The sequence below is a fragment of the Aquarana catesbeiana genome, linkage group LG13 (genome assembly GCF_042186555.1).
Source record: "Aquarana catesbeiana isolate 2022-GZ linkage group LG13, ASM4218655v1, whole genome shotgun sequence".
Taxonomy (NCBI): Eukaryota; Metazoa; Chordata; class Amphibia; order Anura; family Ranidae; genus Aquarana; species Aquarana catesbeiana.
The window spans coordinates 28,750,393-28,771,226 of NC_133336.1; the positions used below are offsets into that span (position 1 = coordinate 28,750,393).

General features: G+C 46.9%; 1 protein-coding gene across 2 annotated transcripts in view; it reads left to right on the forward strand.

The window, feature by feature from the left end:
• CDC42BPB (CDC42 binding protein kinase beta) overlaps positions 1 to 20,834 on the forward strand; it is a 207,285-nt gene that overhangs the window by 1,183 nt on the left and 185,268 nt on the right. The window lies entirely within an intron of this gene.

The following is a 20,834-nucleotide window of genomic DNA, read 5'->3' on the forward strand; positions in this document are numbered from 1 at the left end:
TGGAGGGTGCCAGCTACCATACTACATACACAGATAAGGGCATATATAAAGATAACACTGGGTGCCATACTGGGAGGGCATCATATAGAGATAGCACTGGGTACCATACTGGGCGGGCATCATATAGACATAACACTGGGTGCCATACTGGGAGGGCATGGGGGGGCATCATATAGAGAAAGCACTGCGTGCCATACTGGGAGGGCATGGGGGGCTTCATATAGAGATAGCACTGGGAGGGCATCATTTAGAGAAGGTGCCAGATCCCATAGTGGGAGGACACGGGGTACTGCACAGGGAAGATGCCAGGTATTGTACAGATAGGGCACAGTGGGCATCATATAGAGAAGGTGCCAGATACTGTGCAGATATATGCAAAAGTAAGGATGCTGGGTGCCATATGGGAATTTCATAGTGTATAGGGCACAGGGAAGATTTCTGGTACCATGCAATATTATCATAGTGTGCATCATATATAGTGGGTACTGGGTACCATACTGAGAGGGCATCATAGAGGGAAGGTGCCATACAGAGCACAGCGGACAACATGATGGCAAGGTCCTGGGTACATTACCAGAAGGGCAAAGTGGGAATCATATACAGAGGGTGCTGGGTACCATACTGGGGGATGTAGAAAAAAAGATGGCACTGGGCATTATAGAGAGAGTGTACCAGGTACCATTTATGGAAAGGGTGCAAGGGCATCATAAATAGAGGGTACCATACTGGGAGGGTGTAGTATAGACAAGATGATGGGGATGGCACTGGGCATCATATCTATAAGGCACCAGGTGCCATACAGATAGGGAGCAGTGGGCAACATACAGGGATGGCACCCACTACTATACAGGGAAGACACTGTATAGAGAGGATGCCAGGCTCTACACAGGCAGAGAAATGTTGTAATTGGAGAATGTGCCAAGTACCATACAGGGAAAGCACTGTGGGCACTATACAGGTAGGGCATAGTATTAGGAGGGTGCAAAGGAAGGAGGGCACTGTGTGTTTCATAGAGAAAATGCCAGCTACTATCCAGGAAAGGTGCGGTATTGGGAGGGTATAATGGGCATCATATAGGGAAGGCATAGTATAGAGAATATACCTGCTACCATTTAAAGAGGGTACTGTGGGCATGATATATAGAATTTGCCAGGTACATCCTAACAGGGCACAGTTGACATTCTGTAGAGAAGGTTCCAAGTACCATTTAGAGAGGGTACAGTGGCTATCCTTTAGATGTTCCCGGTATCAAACTGAGGGCACAATGGGCATCATACAGAGGGGGTATTATATGCAGATAGGGCACATTACCCTTCATACAGACACAGCACAGTGTACAGGAGGATATAATATATACAGATGGGTTGGTTGGACCTTTATACAAGGGGTGGGCATAGAAGGAAATGATTGGGGGTATCATCATATGACGGGCACAGTGGGCGTCCTACAATGAGGTAATAATGGGACCCTCCCAGAGGAGATGACTAATACGGCACAGGAAGGAGGATATGATGCTGGGATTGCACACATGTAGGACATGGACTACTGAGGACACAATGGGCATCCTATAGATGAGTCACATGGGACGCGGAGCAAAGTCACATGGAGGGGAAGGGTCTTCTATAGGAAAAAAATGGTGTGTTTGTTGTAAGCAGGGTGAACATATAAGGGAGTTATGGGGGCATCACACAGGAAATGGGGTGTAGGGCACCGGAGGTTCGGGGTGTCTTTAGAAAAGTTGCACAGGAACATGTCGCTGACGTTGCACCATGCCACTGAGGGACTTGTTGAGGGTGACGGGGACACGGCAGAAATATAATGAATTGCACTAGAAGGCATTGTGTGGGTTTGGACGAGGAGGAGAGATGTGTGGCTTGGCACCGCAGGCCAATCTGTGGCATTCTGATGACAGCTGGAGAAATAAACAATATTGATGTTATGTATTGGAGTCTGGTTGGGTGTAACTTTGCGGTATTGAGTCTCTGCGAGTTGCCAACTGAAGCCTGGTAATGGTAGGACTGGTGGCACTGGTAATGTTGTGTGGTGTTGAGGTGATATGTCCTAGAAATAAAGGACAGAAGGATTATCTCCTGAATAGACTGTATCATTTTATTTGTTGTTCCTTCCATGTGTACGGCTAATTCTCTGAGATATTCTGATCAAACTCGGATCCATGTGGAATTTCAGCCATGAATAGCCGATTTGATTGATGTCTCCCTTAAGCAAGCCTGTTGTTTTTTAAAAGCTGGATCTTCTGTACCTTCCCGGATCCCCCCCTCCCCCCCCTGTACCTTCCCGGATCCCCCCCCCTGTACCTTCCCGGATCCCCCCCCCTGTACCTTCCCGGATCCCCCCCCCTGTCCCTTCCCGGATCCCCCCCCTGTACCTTCCCGGATCCCCCCCCTGTACCTTACCGGATCCCCCCCCCTGTACCTTCCCGGATCCCCCCCCTGTACCTTCCCGGATCCCCCCCCCTGTACCTTCCCGGATCCCCCCCCCTGTACCTTCCCGGATCCCCCCCCCTGTACCTTCCCGGGTCCCCCCCCTGTACCTTCCCGGGTCCCCCCCCCCTGTACCTTCCCGGATCCCCCCCCCTGTACCTTCCCGGATCCCCCCCCCCTGTACCTTCCCGGATCCCCCCCCCCTGTACCTTCCCGGATCCCCCCCCCTGTACCTTCCCGGATCCCCCCCCCTGTACCTTCCCGGATCCCCCCCCCCTGTACCTTCCCGGATCCCCCCCCCCTGTACCTTCCCGGATCCCCCCCCCCTGTACCTTCCCGGACCCCCCCCCTGTACCTTCCCGGATCCTCTCTGTACCTTCCCGGGTCCCCCCTGTACCTTCCTTCCCGGATCCCCCCTGTACCTTCCCGGGTCCCCCCTGTACCTTCCTTCCCGGGTCCCCCCTGTACCGTCCTGCAACTAAGCAGAAAGAGCCCCCCATGATATGCGACTTTAAATGCAAAGAAAAAAATGTTTTTTTTACACAGTCTATGCTTACGTTGCCTTTAAAGTACTATACCATGGGGGTTCCTTCTTCATAGTTGTACAGTTAGGGATGATAGCAACCACTTATGTTACGTTTGTTTATGGCTTTCATAGTATCCTCTGTACCTTTCTGGGTATTCTGTATCATTTGGATCTTGTTTGGATCCCCTGTACCATTCTGGATATTTTGTATTATTTGGATCCTCTGTAGTGTCTGGATCCTCTGTACCAGTGTTTCTCAACTCCAGTCCTCAAGGCGCCCCAACAGATCATGTTTTCAGGATTTCCCTCAGATGACACGGCTGTGGTAATTACTAAGGCCCCTTTCACACGATCGGACCGTTCAGGTCCGCCTGTCAGTTTTGACGGCGGACCTGAACGGGCGCTCCATGTTAGTCTATGGAGCGTCGGATGTCAGCGGAGACATGTCCGGCGGAGCAAGGTGGGCTCCGTGGAAATGGAGTCCGCCTCGTGTGAAAGGGGCCTAAGGGAGTAAAACTGATCAAAGCACCTGTGCAAAATAATGGGAAGCCTTAAAACATGACCTGTTGGGACACCTTGAGAACTGGAGTTGAGAAACACAGCTCAGTACCCCCCCCCCCCCCGGATCCTCTGTGCCCCCCCCCCCCCGGGTCCTCTGTGCCCCCCGCCCCTTGGATCCTCTGTGCCCCCCGCCCCTTGGATCCTCTGCGCCCCCCGCCCCTTGGATCCTCTGCGCCCCCCGCCCCTTGGATCCTCTGCGCCCCCCGCCCCTTGGATCCTCTGCGCCCCCCGCCCCTTGGATCCTCTGCGCCCCCCGCCCCGGATCCTCTGTGCCCCCCCCCCCGGATCCTCTGTGCCCCCCCCCCCCCCGGATCCTCTGCGCCCCCCGCCCCTTGGATCCTCTGCGCCCCCCGCCCCTTGGATCCTCTGCGCCCCCCGCCCCTTGGATCCTCTGCGCCCCCCGCCCCTTGGATCCTGTGCGCCCCCCGCCCCTTGGATCCTGTGCGCCCCCCGCCCCTTGGATCCTGTGCGCCCCCCGCCCCTTGGATCCTGTGCGCCCCCCGCCCCTTGGATCCTGTGCGCCCCCCGCCCCTTGGATCCTGTGCGCCCCCCGCCCCCCCCGGATCTTCTGTACTGTCTGGATTCTCTGTGTTTTCCTCTGTAGTTGTCTGGATCCCTCCGATCTTCTGTTATGTCTGGTATACTGGTATATGAACTGTCAGCTCTGTCTCTTCCCTTCAGTACATCCATAGTTTATATGAAGAGCTCTGCAACCTGTTTTCAGTGTCCTTTGACTTGACAGATCTGTCTGGGATGTGTGCACCATTGCAGACAGACGAGTGATTTAATCCTCCTTAAAGTGTAAATCCACCTTTTGTCCAACTTTCTAGCTAACTTTGCAGGCCAGCAATGTCACAATCCTTGCAAGTACTATCCATTACCTGTCTGGAGGGAGGTAGGGTCACACAAGGACGTGTTTTCCAAAAATGCTTCATATCGGGATCGGAACGTTCCTCTATAACCTCTTTGCTAAGATGATGCTTTGACTGTCAGTGTAAAGGGGAGCTCCGGGCAGAATACCAGTATATTAGCATAGATCAGGTTGTCGCAAACCCCATCACATTAAAGTGGAACTGAAGATTTTTTAAGACAGACTACGAACAGGCGGGATAGAGACATGCAATGTCTCTATTGCTATAAAATACACCTACCTGCTTGTTGGCAGTCTTGTGTGGCATGTTAACTGAGCTGGGCATGCGCAGCTCGGTTTGCATCACCGTCACGGTCTCTGTGTGCCAGGATGAATGGTTCCAGCGCAGTCATATGTCAGCCTGCCCCGGCAAGTGAAGATGTCCAATGACTGGCACCTGGGGAGCAGATGCCCACGAGGGACCCGGACCGTTGCAGAGGGGGTAAGTTTTTAGTGCCCTTATGTTTCCACTTTAACCACTTCCATACCGGGCCTATTCTGGCACTCCTCTCCTACATGTAAAAAAAAAAAAAATCATAATTTTTTTGCTAGAAAATTACTCAGAACCCCCAAACATTATATATATTTTTTTAGCAGAGACCCTAGGGGATAAAATGGCGGTCGTTGCCCTTTTTATGCCACACGGTATTTGCACAGCAATTTTTCAAACACTTTTTTTTTTGGAATTAAAAAAAAAAAAAAAAAATAGCCCAATTTTTTTTTCTATAATGTGAAAGATGATGTTACGCCGAGTAAATAGATACCTAACATATCACGCCTTAAAATTGCGCACAGTCGTAGAATGGCGCCAAACTTCAGTACTTTAAAAAAAAATCTCCATAGGCGACGCTTTAAAATTTTTTGCAGGTTACCTGTTTAGGGTTAGAGAAGGTCAAGGGCTAGAAGAATGGTTGCTCTCCCTCGAACGTTCGCGGCGATACCTCGGCTCTTTCTCCTCTGCCCGTCTGACCGCTATAATGGGCGGGGCTGAGCACTCACGCCAGCCATAGAGGGGAGAGAGGAGACGCGTGAGCGCCAGGAGCCGTGCTGATACAGGTACAGATCTGCATATTTTTTTTTTATAGAACAAAGAGACATATATTATGTTACAGAGGGGATGGGAGGATTTTATAGTAGTTTATGAGAGCGGCAGGAAAGGGGGGTGGGGGGGGGGCACTGACACAAAGCAGACGGGGGTGGGTGGGCACTGACAGAAAGCAGACAGGGGGGCGACAGAGCAGGGCAGGGCTGCGGATGAAGGAGACACGTAAACTGACCACGGTGTCAGGGCTCCGCAGCCGTGATAAAATGTGGTCAGTTTACAGAGGGAAGAGTATAGCCAGGTATTTCAGGCGATAGAAGGGTACAAATTACACGGCACAAGCACCGTGCTTTATAACATGCTTTTAAGGGCACAGGATCTGTTTGTTAACTTAAAAAAAAAGAGGAGGAAGAGCGGAACTTCCTCTATTGGGTGAAGTTCTGGTTTAAAGCTTTTGTTACCCCAACATTTCCTATTTCTGATATGCGCCTGCTGTACCATGTACTTGTATGAGAAAAGTCTCCTGTTCTTTTTGTATTGCTTCCTTTGTGTGAAACCCCTGGCGTTCCTGCCAGTCCCTCTGCTTTCCTATTAAAAACTGACCACACTAAGCAGGGGAGCACAGTGTGGTCAGTTCTCTAGCTTTGCTGGGAACCCCCTCCCTACCCCTGAACAGCCATTCACTGGGAAGCTCAGTGTGCTGCTGCTTCTTCTCCTCTCCTCGGCTCTTATGCAGCTGAGAACAAAAGGAATGTGATCACTTCTAAAAAGGGAAAAAAATATTTATAATCGAGAGAAGTTTTTTTTTTTTCCTTTCATATACAGATTCCAGAAAGCAGTTGAAATGAGTCTGTCTGACTTGCTGCAGCTTCTAATGCACACTGCAAAAAGCTTACAGAATGCAGTAATCGGAGTAAACCATTTCAATCCAGGAAAGTAGTCGGTACAAACTGTACAAGACCGATCGTTACAGGAGCTCAGATTTAAACAGATTAAAAAAATCGTTACCTTTCCGGTTTTTATAAAACTTTTCATGGAAGAGAGCGGTATTTGTAGATATTCTCTCACTATTTTGCTGTGCGGTTGTACTTCGGTGATCACCATATTTCTCTACATCACATGTGTCAAACACAAGGCCCGCGGGCCAAATCCATCCCTCCAGGCCTTTTCATGTGGCCCCTGCGCCTCTCCTGCAGTACCCCCCCCCCCCACCCCCTTTATGCAGTGCAGCCTTGCCCTCCTGTCTCAGCAATCAGAGAGAGAAGGACAAAACCCCTCCTTCAGACCGTACGCCTCTCTGTGCAGCCACAGCACCCCCTTGTCTCTGCCTCCCCTGGTCTCCGCATTCAGCAGACTCCAGCCTTTCTCTGGTCCTCCTCCAGACCCTGCACTTTCTGCTTCCCAGCTTCTTCCCAGCCACAGCACAAGGTAGGAGGGGTGCACTGTGATGTAAGGGAGGGTCAGGCTCTCGACTTCTGATGGCCGGGGGGGGGGGGGGCCTCGTGACTTCTGATGGCCGGGGGGGGCCCTCGTGACTTCTGATGGCCGGGGGGGGCCTCATGACTTCTGATGGCCGGGGGGGTTCGTGACTTCTGATGGCCGGGGGGGGGTTTCGTGACTTCTGATGGCAGGGGGGGGTTCGTGACTTCTGATGGCCCGGGGGGGGGGTTCGTGACTTCTGATGGCCCGGGGGGGGTTCGTGACTTCTGATGGCCCGGGGGGGGGTTCGTGACTTCTGATGGCCGGGGGGGGGTTCGTGACTTCTGATGGCCGGGGGGGGGGTTCGTGACTTCTGATGGCCGGGGGGGGGGTTCGTGACTTCTGATGGCCAGGGGGGGTTCGTGACTTCTGATGGCCGGGGGGGGGTTCGTGACTTCTGATGGCCAGGGGGGGGTTCGTGACTTCTGATGGCCGGGGGGGGTTCGTGACTTCTGATGGCCGGGGGGGGTTCGTGACTTCTGATGGCCCGGGGGGGGGGTTCGTGACTTCTGATGGCCGGGGGGGGTTTTGTGACTTCTGATGGACGGGGGGGGGGCCTCGTGACTTCTGATGGACGGGGGGGGGGGCCTCGTGACTTCTGATGGACGGGGGGGGGCCTCGTGACTTTTGATGGTCGGGGTGGGGGGGGGGCTTGTGACTTTTGATGGTCGGGGGGGGGGGGCTTGTGACTTTTGATGGTTGGTTGGGGGGGGGCTCGTGACTTTTGATGGTTGGTTGGGGGGGGGGGGCTCGTGACTTCTGATGGTTGGGGGGTGGGGTGCTCTGGACTTCTTGTCTTACAGATACAACCAGCCCTTTGAGGGCAAGCATACTGCTGATACGGCCTGCAATGAAATTGAGTTTGACATCCCTGCTCTACATGGGAGCATTGCTTCTTTCTATCATTTTGCAGGAATCTGATGTTCCTCCGTCCGGCCTACATCTGGTTCTGTGTAAGTGCCGGGCGTCTGGAATCTCTTCCTGTAAATGTTTACTATACCTATAGAGCTCCCTCCCTGGAATCCGGCAAACTTCTCTGTAAGTTTAGCCTCCCGACTGCCAGGACATCTCCCTGTCTACATACTTCATGTGCAGAAAAATCTGCGTGATTATATGGATTGGGGGGGGGGGGGATTGTTCAAGAGGTTATAACAAGCAGCTGGTCACACATTAAAGTGATTGTAAGGGTAATTTTTTTTTTTTTTTTAATAACAAACATATCATACTTGCCTCCACTGTGCAGCTAGTTTTGCACAGAGTGGCCCCGAACCTCGTCTTCTGGGGTCCCCCGGCGGCTCTTGTGGCTCCTCCCCACATCAGATAACCCCCTAGGAGAAACGCTCTCCCAAATGGAGTTACCTTGCAGGCGCGCTCCTGGGTCCAGCAGTTGGCGTTCATAGCTGCTGAATGTATGACTCGGCCCCCAATCCCCCCCCCCCCCCGACGTCCGCGTCATTGGATTTGATTGATAGCAGCACAGCCATTGGGGTCTGCCAATCTATACAATCAAGAGCTGAGAACCCCGGGCAGAATGACGACAGCGTGTCCCCACCTGGTCAAGTTCCAGCGTTCAGGTAATTAAAACGGGGGGGCTGGGGGGGCGGTCACTGCCAGGTGTTTCTTCACCTTAATGCATAGGATACAAAACACGAAAGTTTACAACCCCTTTAAGCCCCCATTCACATGACACGTCAAATCGCAGCCTGTTGCCATTAACGGCACTGTCCCAATCGGTGCGGCGCCGACTTCCAAAAGTAGTTCCTGTGCTGCTTTTGGTGACTTCTGGGGCAATTTCAGTAGACTGGCATGAACTCGCACAGATGTCTTTCAAATGAAGGTTTCCTATTTAGAATAATAGGCTGTCAGGTTACTAAAACGGCAATATCAGAACCGGTTCAATCATACAGTTTGTAGTGTACATAGATTTTCAAAACAATGGGATAAAGGAATATTCCTGAACTTTGTTTTATCTCTCATGGTTACTGTGAAATTGTGTGAATGCATCAAATGCAACGCATGTTATCTCAACTTGCAGAGCTTGGATTCATTGAGTTTACCAAAAATGTAAATGTTGCAGAAATATACAGCCTCATGCGATAGAACTAAGCTCCATTTCATGCTGAATAAACTAAATGAATAAATCTTCGCTCTATCTTTACATTTTTACTACAAAAGAATTGTATTAAAATAAATTTGATAAAAAATTTAAATAAAAAATATCAGAATTTTTTTTTTTTTAAATCATCGATTTTTTTAATTAATTAATTTATTTTTTTTAATTTATTTTTTTTATCCACCATTCCATTAAAGTCTGTGGGCACAAGTCAGATAGAAGCTGCCTTGAAGTCGTAGAGGATCTTGTTCTAAAGTCTGAACGACTTCAGTAGTGCCAATTATGACAGCTCTCATTAACTAACATGCGATTTCACATGTCATGCAGCTTGGGGTCTCACAAGTCAGGTCCCCAAGTGGCAGCAGTGTGACCCTGGTTAGGCCTGGTTCACAATGGTGCGATGAGTTTATTATCATTATTATACAGGATTATAGCGCCAGCAGTTTGCTCAGCATTTTTGAATACAAATGATGTTAGGCGCGATTGTCATGAGATTTTGGTGCTGTGCATTTTTGTCTCTAATCTGTAAATATGTTTGACTTTACATTGATTCCTGTTAAAACCCTATCCGTGACTGGCAACCATATCACCCAGCCCCCATCACCAGAGCTTCACAGGTTGCCCCTGGAGTCCTCTTCCCCTCCTCCATGATGACATCACAGAGCTGGTGGATGTTAGAGACCTTGCGCTCCTCCACCTTCCATTTGAGGATGTCCCACAGATGCTCAATAGGGTTTAGGTCTGGAGACATGCTTGGCCAGTCCATCACCTTTACCCTCAGCTTCTTTAGCAAGGCAGTGGTCGTCTTGGAGGTGTGTTTGGGGTCGTTATCATGTTGGAATACTGCCCTGCGGCCCAGTCTCTGAAGGGAGGGGATCATGCTCTGCTTCAGTATGTCACAGTACATGTTGGCATTCATGGTTCCCCCAATGATCTGTAGTTCCCCAGTGGCGGCAGCACTCATACAGCCCCAGACCATGACACTCCCACCACCATGCTTGACTATAGACAAGACACACTTGTCTTTGTCCTCCTCACCTGGTTGCCCCCACACACGCTTGTCACCATCTGAACCAAATAAGTTTATCTTGGTCTCATCAGACCACAGGACATGGTTCCAGTAATCCATGTCCTTAGTCTGCTAGGTGCCATGTTGAATTTCAAGTGACTAGTAGGAGAGAGTATGAGAACTTCTGCGGTGGTCAGAATGGAAGCGGGTACCTGCTCCTCAAACGTGCCAATTGTTCTAGAGGAACGAGTCCTTAAAGCGATTGTAAACTGCTGTTTTTTTTTTGTTTTTTGGGACCTGCAAGGTAAAGGCATAATGTGCTAGTATACATTAGAGCTGCACAATTAATCGTCAAGAATCGTTATTGCGATCTTGACTAAAGCGTTTCACAATTCTTCCTATGCAAAGAATTCTCTCTGCTCTTCTGAAGCCACAGTAGGGCTGGGAAATCTTCAATTCTCTTAAAAAAACCTCGATTCACGATTCGAATCGAGTTTTTTTTTTTTTCTTTGGAAACCGCGCCGGTCCTGAGGTGCTGCGGGCAGGAGCTTTTAGGCGAGGCCTTGGCTTCGGCCTAGTGCGCGGTGTCCGGCCTCGTGGACTAGGCCGAAGCCGCTGCCTCACCTAAAATCTCCTTGCCCACAGCTCCTTGGGACCGGCGCTGACACTAGTCCGCGGCATCCGGCCGAAGCCGCGGCCTCACCTAAAAACTCATGCCCGCAGCGCCTCAGGACCGGCGCGGTGAAAAAAAAAAAAATCGATTTGCTTAAATTTTGAATCGATTTGACCTCTCAACTCGTTTCAAGATTTAAAACGATTTTTTCCCCAGCCCTAAGCCACAGCCCTCAAAAGAAAGGAAGAGAAAATCCGGGCAGTCTGCCAAGAATCAAAACATTCTTTATCAGTTGAACTTAAGTATAAACATTGTAACAATTTGTCAATGGAATAGACTTTGTGTGTAAGTGAAAAAAGTTTAACCACTTAAATACTAAACCTTTTTCTGACATTTGTTGGCTTCAAGTTAAAATCATTTTTTGTTTTTGCTAGAAAATTACTTAGAGCCCCCAAACATTTTATTTATTTATATATATATATATATATATATATATTTTTTTTTTAGTATAATATTTTTGTAGAGGCACCCTGGAGAATAAAATAGTGGTTGTTGCAATATTTTATGTCCCACTGTATTTGCGCAGTGGTCTTTTAAAATGCAATTTTTTTTTTTTAAATTACTTTAATGACTTAAAAAAAAAATAATAGATAAACTAACCAGTAAAGTTAGCCCATTTATTTTTTGTATAATGTGAAAGATTTTATGTCGCAAGAATCGTGATCTTTTTATTCTAAGCAAAAAAATTGTGATTCTCATTTTGCCCAGAATCGTGCAGCTCTAGTACACATCGCATATTATGTGACACCTACCTAAAAACGAAGCCCTCCAGTAATGCCATGTCATTTTTAGAGGCAGTGCCCATCTTCACCCATCTTTTTCCTGGGAGCCATCATTCGTGGCACAGGTATCCACGGGTCGTCGTTCGTTCAGAGCACATGTGCCAATGACAGTGCACGTTTTAGGAGATATTTACAGTACCTAATAGGTAAGCCTTTATTATAGGATTATCTATAGGTACAAATTATGCCAGGAGCACAGAAGAGGGACCCAAGAAGAGGAGGATCGGGGCTGCTCTGTGCAAAACCATCACACAGAGGAGGTAAGTATAACATGTTTGTTGTTATTATAGGAAAAAAAACTAGAACAATCTCACTTTAAATTCATGATCTTAATTAAAAAGTCAAACATAATACAATTATATATGAACTGCCGCTTTCAGCCAAGTGCATCCTGTATTTTTGGTTTCGGCACCAAAATTTCTATTCGGCGCGCCTCCTACAGATTGGCCAAAAATATAAAGCAGAAAGACGCGAAATGAAAAACGTGGCAAAATCGCTTGTGCAAAAAAAAACGCACAGCAAAAAAGCAGTGCAGGAACGCTCAAAAGCAAACTGCGTAGGTGTGAACTGAGCCGTCGTATAGAAAGCACATAATAGATTTTTTTCTTAGTCCACCTCCCAGTTTTTTTTCGGTACTATAAAACTGAGTTACTTTGCAGAAGGGAAGGCCGGATCATTTTCCCTTTTCGGATTTTACTATGAACTACACCCAAGTGTTTGTTTTCCTCGGCCATACAAGCGATCCGCTCTATGGGGACGGTGATAGAAGTGTTGGTTTAGCACACATTGCTGCAGTGATAGTGAACTCAGGTAACACACACCGCGCCATAACCGATCGTTCAGCATACTTCCTCTTCCTGCCCATCCCAGTTCTGGAAGGGGTCCCATAAACTCTGGAATTTGTGTTCCTCTCCGTGGCTGGCTGTACACATGGACTGCAGCAGGCACATTGCAGGAACTGAATGCAATAAATGTCATTTGTGATGGTGAAAAGGGGAATTCGTTGTTTGTGTGTATATACAGTATAACCCCCCCTGTTTGCGGCGCACCTGGTCTAGCACCCCCCCCCCCGCCAGGAGTAGACAATTGCTCTGCAGGAGGGATTGCCCTGTCAGCACGGTCTGTGTTGATTGGGGGGGGGGGGGTCATGCAGATTTCTTTCCTGCAACCCGTGGTTGCAGGAAAGAAAATTGCACCGTCTATGGTCTGCTATAATGTACAGTCATGGCCAAAAGTTTTGAGAATGACTTTTTTGGCAGATATACTGAAGTATAATTACAAGCAATTTCACAAGTGTCAAAGGCTTTTATTGATAATTACATTAAAGAGGAACTGCAGTCTGCTCACATAAGCTTCTCTCCAACCACTTTGCATATTATTTTATATATAATGTACTTGCCAAATATGCTGCAGAAATCTCCCTCCACTGAGTCTGGCTGCAGCCATTTTAACTGTGGGCAGCTGAAGCTTCACTTCCTGGATTTACACAGACACACACCTCCAGCTCTGCAGCTCTCATTGGCCCTCTTATGACTCATCGCTCTTCCCTTCCTGCCAAACTCTCACAAGAGAGCGATAGCTGTGCATGATGTCATAAGCCTAGGCTTTTTACCAGACAAGAAACAGGAATTTGGCTGTATAAGGGATTTACTGGCAGAAAAAAAAATGTTTTACTATCCAAAGTTAAAACAGCAAGGGCAGAAGATTTAATAGATGGAAAGATGAAAAAAATGAATGAAGGGTCTGCTTTAAAGTAGAACTATAGGCAAAATTATTCTTTTACATTTTGGATAGAGTAAGGCTCGGTTCACACTGGAACCGGCTGCAGATCGCACAGAAACGCTGTGTGTCCCCATTCTCCTGAATTCGGCCACTGAAACAGAGCCAAAGACGCACATTTCTGTGCAATGCGCTCCGCAGCCGCCCCGGAGATATGTGAACCAGCTCCAAACAGAGCCATTTACATTCTCCTGCTATGCGAATTGGATGCGTAGAAAATCCACATCCAATTCGCATAGGTGTGAACCCAGCCTGAGGGAGGGTTATAACCCCTGTGAGAATTTTTTTTCGCTATCTGTGTCTAATTGTGGAGATTTCCCTTCACTTCTTGTCCCATAGCCAAACTGGAAGTGAGTCGAAATCCCTCCAAATCAAGGAAATTCCTTGTGGACCCCCCCCCGTCACTAAAACTAGTGTCCCCATTGGAAGACATCCCCTCTTACTTCTCTGGGGACAGCCCAAAATTTGGGGATTTTCGTTTACTTTCACTTTCAATAATAATGGTAAACAGAACAAATAGAGAGGGGGGATTTAATCAACGGGGGCACAGACAGCAATAATAACTGACAGGTTCTAATCCCTGACCACTCTATCCGACACAAAAAAAAAAAAAAGTTTTGCCTTTAGTTATAATTTTATGCAAAGAGTCAATATTTGCAGTGTTGAACCCTCTTTTTCAAGACCTGCCATCCCCCCTGGCATGCTTTCAATCAACTTCTGGGCCACATCCTGACTGATGGCCGCCCATTCTTCCATAATCAATGCTTGGAGTTTGTCAGAATTTGTGGGGTTGTTTTTTTTTTGCTCATCCGCCTCTTGAGGATTGACCACAAGTTCTCAATGGCTTTAAGGTCTGGGGAGTTTCCTTCGCCATGGACCCAAAATTTCCATGTTTTGTTCCCCAAGCCACTTGGTTATCACTTTGGCCTTATGGCAATGAGCTCCATCATGCTGGAAATTGTTCCTCACCAAACTGTTCTTGGATGGTTGGGAGAAGTTTCTCTCTGAGGATGTTTTTGTACCATTCTTTATTCATAGATGTGTTTTAATGCAAAATTGTGAGTGAGCCCCACTACCTACCTTGGCTGAAAGGCAACCCCACACATGAATGGTCTCAAGATACTTTACTGCTGGCATGACACAGGACTGATGTAATGCTCACCTTCTCTTCTCCAGACAAGTTTTTTTTCGGAAGCCCCAAACAATCGGAAAGGGGATTCATTAGAGAAAATGTCTTTCCCCCAGTCCTCAGCAGTCCAATCCCTGTACCTTTCGCAGAAGATCAGTCTGTCCCTGATGTTTCTCCTGGAGAGAAGTGGCTTCTTTGCTGCCCTTCTTGACACAAGGCCATCCTCCAAAGGTCTTCTCCTCACTGTGTGTGTAGATGTTCTCACACCTGCCTTCTGCCATTCCTGAGCAAGCTCTGCACTGGTGGTGCCCACCGATCCCGAAGCTGAATCAACTCTAGGAGACGGTCCCGGCACTTGTTGGACTTTCTTGGGAGCCCTGAAGCCTTCTTCACAAATGCAGTGGAAATGTTTTTTTTATTGGATGAAGTTAATTTTCATGTCAAAGAAGGACTTTGCAATCAATTGCAAATTATCTGATCTCTCTTTATAACCTTCTGGAGTTTATGCAAATTGCCATCATAAAACCTGAAGCGGCAAACTTTGAAAATGAATATTTGTGTCATTCTCAAAACTTTTGGCCACGTCTGTAGATATAGAGAATGTGAATATTGGCCAAACCTCTTCTGCACACCAGAGGATTTCCAGGAGGGGGTTGTGATAGAAGATCAGTGAATGTTAAACCGAAGCGTCACCCCAGATGACCGTTTGTTACATAGACGGATTGTTTACTAAGGCGGTGCTTACGCAGGAAATGGGCGTAAACGCATCAACAGGACGATGACGAGGATAATGTTCCGTGGAAATCGATGCTTCAGGTCGGCTTGTTTTCCCTGATGAAGGGAGAGGATCCACAACCCCCGAAACCTGTTGGCTTTGTAATCTTTTGGACTGGGGTGGTGCTTTAATTTTAAATTTGCTTACAAATGGAAAAAAAACTTTTTTTGTTGTTGTTTTGGATGAAGTGGAGAGGGGTTAGAACCCCTGTCAGATATTTATTGCGGTCTCTGCCCCTTAACCGCTTGGCATCCGCGCTATAGCCGAATGACGGCTACAGCGCGGACCTACATTCCCGGGAGGACGTCATATGACGTCCTCCCCTGTGCACGCTCCCTGCGCGCGCCCAGCAGGGCGCGCGCCGGGCGCGTTGTGATCACCGAGTCACTGAGACTCGGCTGATCACCGATCTGTGTAAGGGGCCGGTCCTGGCCCCTTACCATGTGATCAGCTGTCAGCCAATGACAGCTGATCACATGATGTAAACAAAAGATCGGTAATCGGTTTTTTTTTTTACTCACGCTGACAGCGCGAGTAGAAAAAAAAGCCGATCACCGGATCGGATGTGAGGGACATCGGTCCCTTAGTGGAAGAGGCACATCTGCCTCATCAGTGCCCAATAAAAGTGCCACCTAACAGTGCCCACAGTGCCACCTAACAGTGCCCACAGTGCCACCTAACAGTGCCCACAGTGCCACCTAACAGTGCCCACAGTGCCACCTAACAGTGCCCACAAGTACCACCTATCAGTGCCCACAAGTACCACCTATCAATGCCCACCTGTAGTGCCAATCAGTGCCACCTGCCAGTGCTGCCCATCACTGCCACCCATCAGTGCCCATCACTGCCACCCATCAGTGCCCATCACTGCCGCCCATCAGTGCCCATCACTGCCGCCTCATCAGCGTACATCAATGAAGGAGAAAAATTACCCGTTTAAAATTTTTTAAAACAAAATATAAAAAAATAAACTTTTTTTTTTAAAAAAATTCAGTTTTTTACATTTTTTTAATAAAAAGTAAAAACCGCAGAGGTGATCAAATACCACCAAAAGAAAGCTCTATTTGTGGTGAAAAAATGATAAAAATTTCATTTGGGTACAGTGTAGTATGACCACGCAATTGTCATTCAAAGTGCGTCAGCGCCGAAAGCTGAAAATTGGTCTGGATAGGAGGGGGGTTTAAGTGCCCGGTAAGCAAGTGGTTAAGAGATACCTACCCTCTTTGTCTTGTTTACCATCATCACCGAGCGTGAAAGTGAATGTCTCTGATTTTTTTGGTTGTCACCAGAGCAGGAATAGATGGGACGCTAGGTCTGGTGACAACCAGGGATTGGTGTTTCCTCTCACTTCCTGTTTGGTTATGGGACAGGAAGTGAAGAGAAATCTCCACAATGGGGCACAAATGGCAAGAATAACCCTCCCTTAAAATGTAGTTCTACTTAAGGGCCAGTTCATGCTAGGAACTGCATATACATCGCACAGGAGCACTACAGGGTGGATTTGATTGACATCACTAGTAAAAAGGCTCAATTTAAATCCCTTATTTTTAAAGAGCAACTGTCATCTCTGTCCCACAGCGGCTCCTGCTCTGACCCGCTGTTGACTCATCGACAGTCCCATTCACTTTAATGGGGCGGCTGGTGATGCGGCAGAAACACAATAAGGTGAAGGACGTGGCGGCAGCAGGTGAGTGGATGCCGCTAACAGGCGCTGCCATGATGGATCTGAAATGACAGGTGCTCTTTAAATGTAAGGACTTATTCTTGCTGGTAGTTAGAATCTTTAATATTTGCAAATAAAATGAAGGTTTCCTCTTTAGAATAATAAGCTGTCAGGTTAGTAAAACAGCGATATCAGAACCGAGTCAATCGTACAGTTTGTAGTGTACATAGGATTTTCAAAACAATGGGATAAAGGAATGGGCGGCACAATGGTGTAGTGGGTAACACTCTCGCCTAGCAGTAAGAAGGGTCGTTGGTTCAAATCCCAACCACGTCACTACCTGCCTGGAGTTCGCATGTTCTTCCTGTGCCTGCGTGGGTTTCCTCCGGGTACTCCGGTTTCCTCCCACATTACAAAGACATGCTGGTAGGTTAATTGGATCCTGTCTAAGTTGTCCCCAGTATGTGTATGTATGAATTTGTCCCCAGTATGTGTATGTATGAATGTGAGTTAGGGACCTTAGATTGTAAGCTCCTTGAGGGTAGGGACTGATGTGAATGTACAATGTATATGTAAAGCGCTGCGTAAATTGACGGCGCTATATAAGTACCTGAAATAAAAAAAAATAAATAATAATAATAATTAATAATAAATAATAATAAATAATAAATAAATAATAATAATAATAAATAATAAAAAATAAATAAATCAATAAATTCCTGAACTTTGTTTTATCTCATGGTTGTTGTGAAAATGTGTGAATGCATCAAATGCAGTGCATGTTATCTCAGCTTGGATTCATTAAATGAGTTTACCAAAAAAAAAAATGTAAATATTGCAAAATATACAGCCTCATGCTACATAACTAAGCTCCATTTCATGCTGAATAAACTAAATTATTAATATATCTTAAATAGACAACTATCTTTAGATAGATTTTTACTCCAAAAGCATTTTGTTAAAAAAAAAATTGATAAAAAAATTAAAAAGAAAAGATTTTAAATAAAAATAAATCTTCTTTTTTTTTAAATTATTATTATTATTATTATTATTATTATTATTATTAGTTTTTTTAATTGATTTATATCCACAATGGTTTCCAGGAATGTCATTACGCTGGGCGGCTGTGTGCATGAAGCCTAACACTTTTTTGTATTGGATACCTTTTTTTTTTTTTTTTAATTATTTTTTAGACTTGCTGGTCTAATAAGTGTTTTTTTTTTTGGTGTCTCCTGTATTGTGTTGGCTGTTCTAACAGACCAAAGAAATATTTTTGTATATTGGTGAAGATTCGATTGATGTCGGTCTCTCTGGGTTCTTGAAGATTACGGCTCCAGACTGATGGAGGAAAATCTAAGTCTGTGCCAGAAGAGATGGGTTTTCTATGATGCTTTTTTCCTTTTTTTTTTTTTGTATTTAACAAATCCAAGCTGATAATGGAAGAACCATTCGAGTTCTGGACAGAACGTGCAGTAACATTTCTCAAGTCCTGCGCCCAAAATACGGGGCTGGAGGCAGGAAATTTTGATTTCCTGTTTATAGAGAACGGAATAACATAACACTTTAGGGAGCTGGCGGGGAGGAAGGTGTCCGCTTTGCTCTTCAAGGTCGTGTGCTCAGCCGTCTTGTGATATTTTTTTGTTTTCTGATGTTTTAATTAGTGAGCTGTGGAATTTAAAGGGCTGCTCCATCCAGGACGGCCAAACTACGCAGCTGAGACAGAGGAATTCTTTTATCTGCCAAGATGTGTAAAGGAAATTCTGCCCTACACAGCTCAACCTCCTTCAGATTCTTGCTAACTCGGCCAAAAATTTTGAGTCGTTCTTCGCACTGTCAGCACCACCCGACTTGACAACAAAACAATTTTTTCAGTTGACGTTGGTCAAAGGAGCGGGTGGGAAATTGTCAGCCAAACAGCGACTGCAGCCGTTCGGTTTGTTCTGGTGGTTGTCGGCTGTCAAAGGACAATAGAGTTTACTTGGGGCCCCATGGATGGAGACGTCTGAATGTATATGGCTAGCCTAATATACTATATTGTAAAAAAGTATTGGGACACCTGCCTTTGCACACTCGTGAATTTTAATGGCGTCTTAGTCCATAGGGTTCAATATTGAGTTGGCCCACCCTTTGCAGCTATAACAACTTCAACTCTTCTGGGAAGGCCGTCCACAAGGTTTAGGAGTGTGTCTATGGGAATGTTTGACCAATCTTCCAGAAGCACATTTGTGAGGTCAGGCACTGATGTTGAACGAGAAGGACTGGCTTGTAGTCTCAGCTCTAATTCATCCCATGTTCTATGGGGTTGAGGTCAGGACTCTGCGCAGGCCAGTCAAGTTCCTCCACCCCAAACTCACTCATCCATGTCTTTATGGCACTGGTGCGCAGTCACGTTAGAACAGGAAGGGGCCATCTCCAAACTGTTCCCACATAGTTGGGACCATGAAATTGTCCAAAATGTCTTGGTATGCTGACGCCTTAAGAGTTCCCTCCATTGGAACTAAGGGGCCAAGCCCAACCCCTGAAAAACAACCCCACACCATAATCCCCCCTCCACCAAAGGATTTAGACCAGTGCACCCCGTTTTTGGGTGGAGCTCCGCTTTAAAGTGCATGTCCAGTCATTTGGAGTTGGGTAGAGCAAAGCTGGCCATACACTAGTAGAATTATTAGTTTGATTGCAATGATTAGTGGGGTCAAATCGATGTTCTGCAGGGGAGGGAAGAGAGCGCTCTGACGAGGGCTAGTAAAGCTTGGGGCGGTGACGTCACCCATAGGCTTCAAAGGCCCATCTATTGTTGGCGCTCTCTCCTGTCACCTGAACTGGACCAGAGCACCCTGCAAATAGGGAAGTATAGACTTCTTTTTTACACAGGTTTATTGGCATAGGTGTTAGGAGGGGGAGAAGACTGTTTTTAAGGCTTGCTCCACTTTAACCACTTCCCGCCCAGCTCATTGTAAAATGACGGCCAGTAGGGGCACTGTTATGGGAGGACGTCACGTGACGTCCTCCCGGGATCACACCTAGTGATACCGGACACGCCCGATGACAAATCACTATAGCGGCCCGGTGCCATGTGACCGCTGTAGCCAATCACATGAGTTGTACACAATGAAAGGCCTTTGAGCTGTGTGCTCAGTCATCACATGGTACAGACAGGGCCAATCACAGTCCATGTAGAAAGTAGTAAAAAAAATTAAATATGAAAAGAATGTAATTTTAATTATTTAAAAAAAAATTATACATTTTAATTAAAAAAAAAAAAAACTCTCCATCCCTCTTACTAAATATCTTGGACTGCCTATTTACCAAAAAAAGGAGTCACTTGGGTGGTATTTGTACAGTCCTGGCATTTTCGGGCCTCAAGAAATGAGATTGGCCATTAGTACATCAGGATTGAACAATTTTCAGAGATGTACCGAAACTTATGGACTCTATAACTTTCCTGCAGACCAAATATACACTGATTTGGGTTATTTTCACCAAAAAAAAAAAGAAAACAAACATGTTACAATTACCTCCTCTGTGCGATAGTTTTGCACAGAGCAGCCCCGATCCTCCTCTTCTTGGGTCCACCTTCGCTGCTCCTGGCCCCTCCCTCCTGTCAAGTGCTCCTACAGCAAGCAGCTTGCTATGGGGGCACCCGAGCCGAGCCGTACCTCCTGTGTATCCATTCAGACACGGAAGCCACCGTTTGGACCCGCCCCCCTCTATCTCCTGATTGGCTAACTGACTTTGACAGCCATGGGAGCCAAGAGATGGGGCTCAGGTAAGTATGGGGGGGGGGGGCTTCAGCACACAAGGCTTTTTATCTTAATCTTATCTTTATCTTAATGCATAGAAAAAAACCTTCTGCTTTTACAACTCTTTTAAGGAAGGATTAGGATCCCTTTCTGTTTTTTAGTACTTATCCGGTGCGTCTTTTTCGGAGATTTACCCTCACTTCCTGTCTTGG